We start from the raw sequence: 12,921 nt of genomic DNA, 5'->3' as shown, positions 1-12,921 counted from the left end.
TGTGTGAGGCTAATCCGGCTATGAACACATATGGATATGTGAGCTATAGCGGTGCTCGTCCGCGGTGTGCGCCCTGTCAGCTAGTAATAACTGTTCGGTAACTCCACAGTTCGCACAGGTTACCCATAAGTGACGGCCGGCAGCATGGTGAGTGTTGTGTCACCGACAACGTTTCAGTTTCCCGCGCTTATCTGTAGTGTACAGCTCCTAATGTGCAAACAGCGTGCGTCATGAGGACAGGAGTACAGTACAGCTGTTACCCATAGCAACCGGAGACAGCCTGTTCTGAAATTAGAGGAAGCAGCCACAGTCTGTTCATAAGTCATAACCCCATCAGCCACATTACCCCCAGACTGTCTGGCAGATTGCCACTGTTCTGGGGGTAATGTGGTTGATGGGGTTATGACTTATGAACAGACTGTGGCTGCTTCCTCTAATTTCAGAACAGGCTGTTTCCGGTTGCTATGGGTAACAGCTGTACTGTACTCATGACGCACGCTGCCTGCACTATAGGAGGCTGCTGCCCCATGGTTACTTGATGAGCCTTCAGGGCCTAATATGGCTGGTACTGTTCTGCCTGGGGGTAACATGCCTGGCCCATGTGATGGATGGCGAACCCCAGTGACCAGCGGCACAGAAACAGTAGCAAAAATGTAAGGGATTGTCCCAAGAGCAACACTATTTACCTATCCATACTTAACCCAGAGAACACTAGAACATGGTAACCAAGGTGGGGCCCCCAGCGATCATGTACTTGAAGGGGACAAGTCTGTTGTAGTAACGACTTGCATTTCCCATGCAATAACAATTCTGGGGAATCAATTCTTGTGACTCTATATTGTACCATTCCTCTATTATTCCTACTAGAACTTATGAACAAATTGCTAGTAGTCTGCAATTAAGGTCCAGCAGGGGGTTACCAGTTGACAGCACTGATTGAATAATATCAGGCTGTGCAGTGACACCCCCATCTGGACCTTCACTGCAAACTGCTAGCAAGTCATTCATAACTAATAGCAGAAATAAGAGGAATGGTGCAACATAAAGTTATAAGAATAGATGCTCCAGGATTGTTATTACATGGGGGGTGCAAGTAGTTTCCGAAACAGACAAATCCGGATAGGTGAGGGGTCCTCTTTAACAACAGGTGATAAATATGGATCTTAGGACAAACCCTTTAAACCTCATAAAATCACTGCAACAGTGACCTCAGTGGTACCGACCCCTCAGCGCAACAGTGACCTCAGTGGTACCGACCCCTCAGCGCAACAGTGACCTCAGTGGTACCGACCCCACAGCGCAACAGTGACCTCAGTGGTGCCGACCCCCTCAGAGCAACAGTGACCTCAGTGGTACCGACCTCACAGCGCAACAGTGACCTCAGTGGTGCCGACCCCACAGCGCAACAGTGACCTCAGTGGTGCCGACCCCCTCAGAGCAACAGTGACCTCAGTGGTACCGATCTCACAGCGCAACAGTGACCTCAGTGGTGCCGACGCCCTCAGAGCAACAGTGACCTCAGTGGTACCGACCCCTCAGCGCAACAGTGACCTCAGGGGTGCCGACCCCCTCAGAGCAACAGTGACCTCAGTGATGCCAACCCCCTCAGAGCAACAGTGACCTCAGTGATGCCAACCCCCTCAGAGCAACAGTGACCTCAGCTAAATTTTAAATTGTCTAAATTTGCTAGGGGGTGTGGCCAACTGCCGACATGGCCGGACGTGTTTGAGCGCTGCTCCGACTCCCGCTGATTATCCTGAGCGATCCTAGCTATTATAGTAGTACCTGACACCCCCGGATAGTGCCCCGACATACCCTGTGGCAGCAGGACCGCACCATGAGCCCCTGATGTGACCACAATATCTGCTGGTTCCGCCGTTGATGATCCGGCCTCAAACGACCGCTCGTGTCGTTTTAATTCTCACAGAACTAACACCAGTCAGGCTGTATGTGAGTTCAAACTGACAAAATCTTTATTGAATGCATCACATATGTTTATAATGACAGTTGGAACACCTCTTTCAATTGGTAAGTTGTAAAACCCCCTCTGATTGGCTATGCAAATGAGGTAAGCAGAGATTAGTTCAAGAGCTTGGCTGGGAGGCAGATGGGTGTGGCCATTGTCACAGAGAGAGTCAAACCATAACATTACCCCCCGTCCCGGGAAACAGTCCAACAGCCACAGTGGGACCCTCATCGGGTCAACTCGAGGATGTTGGAAAAGTAGTCTTAAGATTCCAGGTCCGTTTGCCGTGACAATCCATCCGCATTCCCGTTTTGAGGCCCTGGCCGATATTGTATGGTGAAATTGTAGGGTTGCAAAGCCAGGCTCCACCTTAGTAATCGGCCATTCTCTCCCGCCACCCGGTTTAGCCATATCAAGGGATTGTGGTCCGTCATGACGGTAAAAGAGCGTCCATAGAGGTAGGGCTGCAATTTCTTTAAAGCCCAGACTAAAGCCAAACATTCTTTTTCCCCGGCAGCATATCCAACTTCACGGGGTAACAACTTGCGGCTGAGATACGCCACCGGGTGCTCCTTCCCATCGTCGCCAACTTGACTTAGTACGGCTCCCAGTCCGAACATGGAGGCGTCTGTATGTACGACAAAGCGTTTGTTAGGATCGGGTGCCGTCAGTATGGGAGCTTGTGTTAGGGTGGTTTTCAACTGTTGAAATGCTGTTTCGCACTCCGGGGACCACAGGACCTGTCTAGGGAGATTCTTTTTGGTCAGGTCCGTCAGTGGTTTGGCTATGTCACTATAGTGAGGTACAAACTTTCTGTAGTACCCGGTTGTCTCTAAAAATGCAAGTACCTGGGCCTTGGTTCTGGGAACCGGCCAGTTTAGGATGGCCTCGATTTTTGCAGGCTCCGGCCTCTGCTTCCCACATCCCACTCTATGTCCCAAATATTGTACCTCAGACATCCCGATATTACATTTGTCTGGCTTCAGGGTCAGGCCTGCAACTCTGATTCTGTCTAGCACTATGCCCAGGTGTCTGAGATGCTCCTCCCATGTCTGGCTATAGATTGCGATGTCATCAAGATATGCGCATGCAAAATCCTGCAGACCACCGAGGAGTTGATCTATAATTCGTTGGAAGGTAGCCGGAGCATTTTTCATCCCGAATGGCATTACCCGGAACTGGTAAAGGCCAAACGGGGTGATGAAGGCCGACTTTGGAATGGCGGCCGCCTCCAGGGGAATCTGCCAGTAACCCTTACACAGGTCAATAGTCGTCAGATAATGTCCCTGAGCTATTTTGTCCAACAATTCGTCCACTCGGGGCATGGGGTAGGCATCTGTCACAGTACAGTCATTCAGTCGCCTATAGTCCACACAAAATCTGGTCGTGCCATCCCGTTTTGGGACTAATACTACAGGGGAAGCCCAGGGGCTTGCTGATGGTTCGATCACCCCTAACTCAAGCATCTCCCTAATCTCTGCTCTCATCCCTTCTTGCACAGCTCCAGGAATCCTATAGGCTGATTGTCTCAGGGGCTTCTGCCCGAGGGTCTCCACCTTGTGCACTGCCAAGTGAGTGTATCCAGGGAGTGTTGAGAACATCTCTTTCCGGTCCTGGAGTAATTCCCTGACCTGTTCTTGTTCCTGGGGTCCTAACCCATCTCCTAACTGAACATCTTCCACCCCCCCCAGAATGATTACTGATTGCAGGAAGCTCCAGCATCGGCAGGTATTCAGAGTCCCCGGTGGCAGGAGCACATATGGCGGCTACTGCCTCAGCCCTCTCGTGATAGGCCTTCATCATATTGATGTGGAATGTCCTCTTAATTCTTGTGTCTGCACAGCTGGCGACCACGTAGGTGGTGTCGCACAGCTGTTTTACCACCTGATAGGAGCCCTGCCAGGAGGCCTGTAATTTATTTTGCTTCAAGGGTTTTTGTACTAGGACCTTCTGTCCGACACAAAAAGTGCGATTCCGAGCAGATCGATCATACCAAACCTTCTGCTGACTCTGGGCTGATGGCATATTCTCATGGACTAGCTCGGTAAGTTCCCGCAGTCGATCCCTGAGTTCCAAGACGTAACTAAGGATGGGGAGGCCTTCAGGATCCTCTCCCCCTTCCCACTGGGCCCTCACTAAGTCTAAGGGTCCCCTAACCCTTCGCCCATACAACAGCTCAAATGGTGAAAACCCTGATTTCCTTGATCAGACAATATCTCCTGGGGAAATACTACCCTAGTAAACACTCACAGTAAGGCATCAGCTACCGTGTCAGCCTGGATATTGGATAGGGGAATAGCTTCCGGGTAGCGGGTGGCGTAATCCACCACTGTAAGAATATACTTCCCAGTAGCACTGGGGCGGGCCAGTGGGCCAATAATGTCTACTGCTATCCGGCTAAAGGGTTCCCTAATTATCGGCATGGGGTGCAGAGAGGCTTTTGGATGATCCCCCGCCTTTCCTACTCTCTGCCAAGTCTCACAGGTCCGGCAGTATTCTCGTACCTCTGCATGTAACCTAGGCCAGAAGAAAGCACGAGACAACCGACTCCGGGTCTTAGCTATCCCTAAATGTCTGGCCAAGGGGATGTCGTGAGCCAGCCTCAATAGCTCCTGTCTGTACTTCTGGGGTACGACTAGCTGTTTGTGGGGGCCCTCGCGTTTCCTGTTGCCCACCCCTTCAGTGTAACGATAAAGAAGCCCTCCCTCCCACTCTATTCTGTCTTCCCCTAACCCCCCTGGATCCTTGCCCGCCCTGTCCCGATAGCACGCTAAAGTAGGGTCTCTCCGGGTTTCTTGCCTAACGTCGGAAGGAGAATCCCAGGACATGGGGTTGTCAAGTCGGGGTAACGTGGGAGGATTTGGTCTTACCTGGGTCCCCATAGGAGTGGAGTTGCCTTGTAGGTGGCTTTGTTGTCGGGTGGTCACGGCCATGGCGGTCTCTGGTGCAAATGAAGAAGTCAAATGCCCCAAGTCGTTCCCCAAAAGTACTTCTGCGGGTAACTCACAGAGTATCCCTACTCTCACTTGTCGCTTCCCTGAGCCCCAATCCAGGTGAACTCTGGCGGTGGATAAGCGCAGCACCTTGCCCCCTGCTACCCTGACTGCCACAGTCTGGCCGGTTCGGGCCGACTGAGGAACCATGTGAGGCTGAATAAGGGTAATCGTAGCCCCGGAATCATGAAGTCCCTGGGCCGACTGCCCATTAACTCATACCGCCTGACGATGGTGCTGCCGATTATCTTCAGCTGCGGCCTGGACGGGATCCGCCTCGAACAGCTCACCAAACTCTTCCTGAACATCTAGCGGGTTGGCCTCGTTCTGGAGGCAATAATTTGCCGACCTGGATAACTGGGCAGTCTCTTTGTACCTCGGGGATCGGTTAGGGCAATAACGCTGCAGATGACCCGTTTGATTACATGTATAGCACTTAGGCCCGGTAGAAGATTTTGATTGGGCTAAGGGTCTAGAGGCAGCCCACTGAGATACTGGAGTTGGGCTCGAGGTCGGTACACTGGGCCGCGGTAGTGGATAGCGCTGACCTCCAATGGATCTCCGAGAGTCCAGATATTCATCGGCCAAAGTAGCTGCTTGCTGTCCCGTCTGTGGCCGCTTATCTCGCACCCAATCCCGTACTATCGGAGGGGTGTGGTCAAAGAACTGCTCTAAGAGAACTAGCTGGGTGATGTCCTCTATGGTATGAGCATGGCTTCCCTGGAACCAGCCCTTGAGGTTCCGCTGCAGACGATGTGCCCACTCCACGTAGGTTAGGTTGCCTTGTTTCCGGGATTCTCGAAACTTAATCCGGCTGGCTTCAGGGGTAATGGCAAATCGGGCTAGCAGGGCTTCTTTTACCCGGTCATAATCCATGGCGTCCTCATCCTCCATGGCCCGATACGCATCCGCAGCTTTGCCAGTTAGGTTACTTGCCAGTAAGGCGACCCGATCTTGGGACGGCACTTTATGTATCTGGCACAGTCTCTCAAAGTCCTGGAGGAACTCTTCTATTTCCTCCTCTCCTTCCTTAAATAATTTGAATGCGCGAAAGGGCAACTTACGGACAGGTGCTGTATCTCTAGGTGCTGTCTCTGATCGCCGTATTTCCGCCATTCTCCACTTATGTTGTCGCTCCAATTCTCTCTCTTGTCGCTCTAGTTCTTTCTCTTGCCGCTCATCCTGCAGCTGGATGTCTCTGATGGCATTCTGTATGGCGGTCTCGGATGGGTTGGCACCATATAATGCCAACCGTTCTCTAACTCGTTGCTGAAACAAGGCTTCCACGGACCGAGGTCCAGCATCACCATCCCTCTGATCCATCTAAGCTAACTCACTGATCAAGGTAGCCTTGTTCTTTGTCCCAGCGATCCCTCCTCGGCTCTCAAGTAAATCTTTCAGCGTGTCTCTCCTGCAGGCTGCGTAGCTGGTCATTCCTAGTTGTGATTTGGAGTGTCCCAGTAACTGGAGAGCCAATCCCACCGCTGCCACCAATGTAACGAGCCCCTGCTCGCTCTATTCTGCTCTCATGGCACTCCCTGATGTGACCACAATATCTGCTGGTTCCGCCGTTGATGATCCGGCCTCAAACGACCGCTCGTGTCGTTTTAATTCTCACAGAACTAACACCAGTCAGGCTGTATGTGAGTTCAAACTGACAAAATCTTTATTGAATGCATCACATATGTTTATAATGACAGTTGGAACACCTCTTTCAATTGGTAAATTGTAAAACCCCCTCTGATTGGCTATGCAAATGAGGTAAGCAGAGATTAGTTCAAGAGCTTGGCTGGGAGGCAGATGGGTGTGGCCATTGTCACAGAGAGAGTCAAACCATGACAGGCGCCGCTCCTTCCTCTCCTGCACGTGCACCGCAGACCAGAGGGCAGGCGGCGCAGCAGTCTGAAGAAGTGCCAGAAGTCACTCTGCAGTAATCACATGAGCGGCTGATGGCGGCGATTACAGGCTGCCAATCATCCCTTACTGGTAAGATAGAGAAGGTAAGGGTTGATTTGGGACTTCTGCACCATGATGTGCAGCAGCTAAGAGAGAGGACCAGGCTCACTGAGGAGAGGGTCTCTGAGCTGGAGGACAACATGAGAATACTGCCGGATAGGATTACAGATGTCAAACGTGCTGTGGACTCTCTGAAACAAAAATGCAACGATTTGGAGAATCGTGCACGGCGCAATAATGTGAGAATCCTAGGGATGCCGGAGAGATCGGAGGGTGCCGATCCAGCAGCCTTCCTGGAGGGTTGGTTTAAATCCATTTTCCCTGAGGCATCTTTTTCAAAGGCATACGCAGTGGAGAGAGCTCACAGGGTGCCGATCAGGGCACAACCTCCGGGTGCGCCTCCTAGACCCTTGCTGGCTCGCCTGCTTAATTGGAGAGACAGGGATCTCATACTTGCACAAGCCAGGATAAAGCAAACCATAACCTTGGGATCTGCAAATATATCCCTATATCCTGATTTTTCGGCAGATCTACAGAAGAAGAGAGCGACCTTTGTCAGCATTAAGAAACGTCTACGTGACTGTAACATCCAGTACTCCATTGCCTATCCGGCTCGCCTGAGAGTGGTCTACGGCGGGAAATCGCTTTTCTTCTCTAGTCCCAGAGAAGCTGAAGACTGGCTCTCTATGAGGCCAAGAAGATCACCTCCCAGATGAACTGCATCGCGGTTTCCAAAGGGTCATGCTTGCCTGTTTTTCCTCCAGGACTGTTATAGTTATAGGCGCAGTATCCTGCCTAGCGCCACTGGCATGCAATCTGAATGGTATTATTTATTGTTCTTATGTTTAAATGGTTTATAGGCACTGTCTTATGGGATATAGCATTGCATTTTGTCACTACTTAATATGCTACTGGAGGGGGGGGGGGGGGTATGCTCCACTACCTGTCTCAGTTTTCCATCTATCTACACTGGGCAGGTCGAGCATATGGCCACTATAGTTAACTACTTGTTCACGGTTCTATGTTTAAGAATCTGGGTACCTTTGTACTGCTATGAGTTATGTTCTATTATTGAGGATTGGTATGAATATGCAACTATCATGGGGCTTGCAGCTTGCAATACTTGTATGGTGGGTCACAACTTAGTAGTGAGTTATTATCTCATACTGTTAATTGAGCCAAATGGCGACCATTAAGGTAATGTCCTGGAACGTGAGGGGGCTAGGAGGCCCTAGGAAACGTATGGCGGTATTTGCACATATACAAAAGTATGTTCCTCAGGTTCTAGGACTGCAAGAAACACACTTAACAAAAGACACAGGAGGGAGAGTTAATAAGCACTGGGTGCAATGAGTGGAGAATGCATATGGAACTACATACTCTAGGGGAGTGTCACTGTTAATCCATCGTACAGTCAGATGGAAACCACACCAGGTTGTGTCTGACCCGGAGGGGAGATATATTTTTGCCTATGCACACGCCATCGGTATCCCTTATGTTGTGTTGAACCTGTATAATCCTCCACCAGATAACCTTTCATTGTTACAGGCAGCGGCGGGTTTTGCAGCCCAGTTTCCTGCAGCGAGGGTCATATGTATGGGCGATTTCAACATGATGCTGGAGGAATCTTTAGACAGATTCCATAATCCATCACAGAACGTTAGTGTTAGATCGTCTGGCACCATCTTGGCCAGATTTGTATCTGAGATAGGATGGCTGGATATGTGGAGGGAAAAAAAACTAGCCCAATTGGTATATTCTTGCTTCACCCCCTCCAAGGGGGCACTCTCGAGGATTGATTACATGTTTGGTACAGTGAATGCTCATATGTCGTTGCAAGACATACATTATGGTGCGCAGGGTCCTTCTGATCATGCGCCTATTATAGCGCCGTCCGTTACGTCGGACATGAATCTGCGTACAACTAAGGCGCATTCACCCGTTTTGGCTGTCGTTAATGAGTATAAATGACCGTGTCCCAAATCAACTCCGGGTGTTTTTGAAGATGAATGGAGTGGATAATAACGTTTCTCTACTGTGGGATACCTTGAAGGCCTTTCTGCGTGGCTGTCTCCAGTCCTCTATCTCATATATAAAAAGGTCTACGCAACGTAGAGAAGAGGAATTGGAGGAGCTCTGCAGGAATGCGGAAAGAACATATATTTCTGACCCAACAGAGGCTAATTGTAACGGTTGCGTACACACGCACACAGGGGGGAGGGAAGTGACCACTGCGCTCCACCCTTACCCCTGGCCCTGCCTACTTGCCTCGCGAGTCCTAATGACAGGGGACAACTGGACGGCAATCCCTAACTTGGAATAAGTGCAGGGATGACAGACAGACAAACAACAGGACGTGAACGGACCGAGTCAATACCAGGAAAGCTGCAAAGTACAAATGGAGCAAGCAGAGAATTGTCAGGAGAAGCCGGGGTCATAAATACCAGGAGAGCAGAGAAGTACAAGAGGAGTCCTAAGAGAGTAGTCAGGTGGGAGCCGAGGTCACAATACCAGGACGGATGCGCAGTACAGGAGGAGCAGGCAAAAGGATGGTCAGGGAACAGGATCAGGTAAGTATTCAGCAGTCCAACAAATAGCCAGGAACCTAGAAATTAACAGGCAACCTGTAGCCAGCAGGCTGCCTGTATTTATAGGGGGGAGTGAGGGTCATGTGACGTGGCCAGCGTCACATGACCGACAGACCAACCAGTCAAGCACCGAGTGATCAGCTCGGCGCTCAAGGCAGACTAGGAGCAGGGAGCCACGCAGCTAGTAAAGCCGCCCTGGGAATGAGGTCAAACACAGAACCTCATTCCAAAAGCTAAGCAACAGGTCTGCGGGCAATGGGGGACCGAGTGCACCTTCGGAACCCCGTGACACTAATAGGGTAGATTGGATTTTAAAAGGGAGATCGTATATGGACCATCTTAAAGAGAAAGGGGATCGTAAACTTTTATTCCTGCAGCAGCAGTCGTTTGAACAGGGTAATAAAACTGGGAAAGTATTAGCGCAGGTAGAAAACAGAAATAATAGGGCCCCCCTGTACTGCGCATTGCTAGCGTCACTGGTGATGTGATAGATGAGCCAGCAGGGATTTTAGATAGATTTAAAGAGTTCTATCGAGATCTGTACAAATCTGTGGCTCAGTACACTGACGCCGAATTGAGGGAGTATATGCAGGAGGTGACACATCCCCAATTGGCAGTCCCAGATAGGGAGCTCCTGGATGAGGAAATTACACTTGAAGAGATTGAGGAGGCTGTCAAACGGCTATCCTCAGGCAAATCCCCAGGTCCGGATGGGATCCCGCTGGAGGTCTATTTGAAATACATAGACATACTTGCTCCTCAGTTGGTTAGAGTGTATGTATTCTGAATCCCTGGAGAGTGGTTTCCTCCCTGATTCATTATATGACGCCTCTATTGTTATACTGTTAAAACCGGATAAACCCCCTTTGGAGTGTGGGTCGTATTGCCCCATATCCTTATTAAATTTGGATTATAAAATACTAACAAAAATTTTAGCGGACAGGTTAAATAAGGTAATAACTTCCATAATACATGAAAACCAGTCGGGCTTCATCCCAGGCCGTTCCACTTCCAGCAACATACGGAGAGCGCAGGTTGTCACGCAAATAGGCTACGCAGGCAATAAAAGATGGGCTCTAGCGGCCTTAGATACAGCCAAAGCGTTTGACTCAGTTGAGTGGCCCTATTTATTGCAAGCTTTAGAAAGCTTTGGCTTTGGCCCTGTATTTATACGGTGGATTTCTGTAATATATGCTAAACCTACTGCTAATATTTTAGTTAATGGGTCTTTATCTCCGACATTTCCATTGAACAGGGGAACTAGGTACGGGTGCCCATTATCTCCCCTATTATTTGCGGTAGCAATAGAACATCTGGCACTTAGAGTCCGGCGGGACCCGCTGATTAAAGGGGTCTCCTTAGGTAATAGGGAAGAGAGGATTGGTCTCTATGCAGATGACCTAATTGTTTATATGGATGAGGTAGAATCAACGTTGCCAAGGGTAATAGACATTATTTAGCACTTTGGTTTCTACTCAGGTCTCCGTATTAACTGGACCAAGTCGGCCCTTATGCCCTTGTGGTCTGCAGGATGGCCTTCTGTATTCCACAACCTCATGGTAGTTGATCAATTCAAATACTTGGGGGTCATCATTACAAGGCACCCATGCCTCTCTCTTGACCGAAACATAATTCCCTTAGAGGCTCATTTTGTAGACAAATTTAGGTCCTGGAAAACCTTACCGTTGTCCGTCATGGGGAGGCTAAATTTGATCAAAAAGATACTACTGCCTAAAGCCTTGTATCTACTTGAACATGCGTGTACCCCAGTCCCCAAAAACCTTTTTAGTCAACTACGCTCTTTAATGGCATCCTTTGTGTGGGGGAAAGAGAGAAGGAAACTGGCACTGGGGACCCTGCAAAGGAGCTGGCAACAGGGAGGGGCAGCCCTTCCAGATTTACTCCTGTACTTTTTAGCTGGGCAATTGAGGTACTTGGCACCGTGGGTTTCACGTGTAGAGCTCCCTAACTCAGAGTACTAACTACAATATTATCTGCAGCTATCTAGTCTGTGGCCTGTATTTGAAGACCTAACAGTAATCTCTGGGCATCCACTGTCTATCCATAAGTTAGCACATCAGGTCTGGAAGGCTGCAAAGCTCCAACAGTATGCTGACCTTCCGGATGAGATGACACTATGGGATAATTTACTCAGCTTCAAACGAAGGTGGGTGTGGTGCGCCCTTACTTTTTTAGATACTTGCAGCTGCGACACACACTTCAGTCACAACTGAGATCCTTGAAGAAATCCATTTCAAAATACCCTCATAGGCATTTTGAAAAGCCAGGGCCCTAGGGGCATGATATCGGCCTTATATACACACCTCTTGAATATCAAAATGAGCTCAAGCTCTCTGCTGGCGGAGACAAGATGGAGGGAGTGCATCACAAACCTCACTACAGATGAATGGAATGAGGTATTAGAAGCTCTGGCAGGGGTATCACCCTCCCTTAACAATAGACTTATTCAGTTATTTATACTTCACAGGAGCTACCTCACTCCGGTCAGGCTATATAAGATGGGCAGGTTGACGCATAGCGGGTGCCACAGGGGTGCACAACCAGGTGCGGGCTTTTGGCATCTGATATGGGAATGTACCTATGTTCAGAACTACTGGAGAGATGTAGTGTCAGTACTATCCTCTATGATTCCAGGGGCCCTTGAGCTGTGTCCTAAAAAGTGCCTCCTGGGAGTAATTGATGACGAGGCGCTAACACACCATAACTGTATCTTTCTGAGGGAGACTCTCTTCATGGCTAGGAAGGCAGTTGCTCTCAGATGGATGGCAGAGAGACCGCCTACAGTCGCTCAATGGAAAGCCTTAGTAAACCAAATAATTCCCTGGGAAAAAATTATGTTCTCTCATAGAAAATGTCCTCAGAAATTTGAGAAGGTTTGGGGATCATGGTGTTCATCACCATTGACAGTATCTTCGGTACATATGCATTCCTTAGAATGAAACCTTTCCTGAACGTATGCACCCTGTTGTCAACACAAAATAACGTCGCAGCGCCTCCTGCTGTTAAATTTCCTTTATTGCTATTAGTCATTACTGTGAAATGATAGTGTAGTCTGAAGTGATCTATATGTGACTCACCACCGGTCCGGTATGTAAATCTGTGACTGAGCTTGTAATTTATCAGTATAATGTATGTAACATGCCAATCTTCGCTTGTTATATTTCAATAAAACGAGTTTCAAATTTATTTATTTTTTAATTGCTATTTATGCATGGAAGACAGTTCTAGAGTACTAGTAATGGTTTCCCTGCATAAATAGCAACCCCTTAATGTTATGTAGGCCTTCGTATTAACTATTTGAAGTACTGTAACTTTTACTCCTCATCGGCTGAAAATACTCCTCAAAAATGGTAAGAGGAGAATTTTTACTCTTCCAGAAAAAATGTAGCGTGACCTC

Source organism: Bufo bufo, chromosome 3, assembly GCF_905171765.1.
Source record: "Bufo bufo chromosome 3, aBufBuf1.1, whole genome shotgun sequence".
Classification (NCBI taxonomy): domain Eukaryota; kingdom Metazoa; phylum Chordata; class Amphibia; order Anura; family Bufonidae; genus Bufo; species Bufo bufo.
This window is presented reverse-complemented; position numbering follows the sequence as displayed.